This window comes from Nematolebias whitei, chromosome 2 (assembly GCF_014905685.2).
Source record: "Nematolebias whitei isolate Nwh7 chromosome 2, NemWhi1, whole genome shotgun sequence".
In the NCBI taxonomy this organism is placed as follows: Eukaryota; Metazoa; Chordata; class Actinopteri; order Cyprinodontiformes; family Rivulidae; genus Nematolebias; species Nematolebias whitei.
The window spans coordinates 27,897,315-27,899,119 of record NC_056499.1 but is presented as its reverse complement, the minus strand read 5'-3'; the positions used below and the strand labels follow the sequence as shown (position 1 = coordinate 27,899,119).

At 42.0% G+C, this 1,805-nt stretch overlaps 1 protein-coding gene across 1 annotated transcript in view; it reads right to left on the bottom strand.

Annotated features, from left to right (window-relative positions):
- Positions 1–1,805, bottom strand: part of tdp1 (tyrosyl-DNA phosphodiesterase 1) — a 20,813-nt gene that overhangs the window by 7,223 nt on the left and 11,785 nt on the right. The window lies entirely within an intron of this gene.

Genomic DNA, 1,805 nt, shown 5'->3' with positions numbered 1-1,805 from the left:
TTTTTTGTGCAAAGGGAAGAGCTTTCAGCTGGAAGCATTTTTATTTCTCTTCCAACTTTCAGGCTTTCTGAGACCAAAGAAATGTCTTGTTCTTTTCCAGAAAGAGTTCTTCTGCTCTCTGGGCTGGACCTCAGACATCTCTGGCAGGGACTTGGTCTTGACGGAAGCATGAATCTCTTCGTTGAGCTGGTTTAAGAACGTTTTTGACAACTTTAAGTGCCTCAACTTCCAAGTCATTGCTGACTTTGAGTTGGTCGAATGATGTTGACATTTGTTCCAGCTCTTGTTTCAGTTTGGACTCTGCGTCTTCTGACACCTTACGCAGAGCCTGAATCTCCTCGTCCATGGCCACTTTCAGAAGATCCTTTTGGCGCTCGTTTTCTGTGACCTGATCCTGTAATGTCATAGCCTGATGATGGGAGGCAACTTCCAGTTGGTATTTGTTGCTCATTTCATCATTTGCCAGTTTGGCTTCATCCAGCAGCCGCTGGAGAGCCTCAGTTTTCTCCTTCTCCAGCTGGAGTTCAGAAGAAAACTTGTCTTGGCTCATGGCGTGAGCAACTTTGAGCTGCTCACACGATGCTGACATTTGTTTCAATTTCCGCTCTGCGTCTTCTGAGATTGTACGCAGAGCCTGGATCTTTTTGTCCATGGATAGTTTTAGAAGATCCTGTTGAAACTGATTTTTCATAGCCTGCTGACGAAGTGAGGAAACTTCCAGTTAGTGCTTCCTGCTCAGTTCATCGTTTAGGCGTCTGGCTTCGTCCAACTGTTGCTGGAGAGCCTCAGTTTTCTCTTTCTCCAGCCGGAGCTCAGATGAAAACTTTTCTTGGCCGATCACGTAAGCCATTTTGAGTTCCTCGTAGTCCCTTTGAAGAAACTTCAATGTCTTTCGACTAATGGAACTATGTACCTTGGAGCCGATCCTGGAGGAACTTAAGAGTTTCTGGATTGGAATATCTCTCCAATCTCGCAAGTTCTTCCTTGGCCTCAATCATTTTGTTAATAAAAACTTCCTTGAGGTTCCTCTGTTTTTCCAGCTGGGCTTTGGTGTCTTCAAGCACCTTCCACTGCAAGAATAGTGGCTCACCCATCTCGTCATCGTTGGATGGTTGCTCCACTTGGGCTCCTTGGTTCCTGCCTTGTCTCGGGTTGGGTTGTCTCTGATAAGACATTTTCCGAAATTTGCTGCCAAAAGCTTGTGCTACACTAAAACGATTCTTCTCTGTGAAGAGTTTTAAGTGATATGACCTCATGAGTTGCGTTCTGGTATATATATAAGGTTGGATGAGGTCACATGATGATGTCACAGACATTATGGACCTTTGTTCCGTTTATGACTCCTCCTGTAATGTTCTGCTATTAGTTTGTTTATTTATAAAAATTACAATCTGTTTTTTTATGTTTATTTTTTTAAATTACAATCTTTTTTTTTTTTTTTTGGTTTGTTTATTTTAAAAATTACAATCGTTTTTTTACTAAAATAATCATCAAAAATAGAGTACAAACAACAATCAAAACACGCTCTCAATCACAGCGATAAAAGCTCCTCAGGACAGAGCTCCCAAATCCAGCTCACCACAGCTTCCTGAGGAAGTAGAGACGCTGGTTGGCCTTCTTGACCAGACAGGAAGTTTTGGCTCTCCAGGATATATTCAATTCAATAATACTTTATTAACCCCAAAGGGAAATTATTTTGTTGTTGTAACTCGTTATCCTCATTTCATTAAGAAATGTTATAGATGCTGATGGCTCTTGTAAAGGTCCATCCCTCAGTGGATCCTAAGAAACTGGCTGCAGATGCC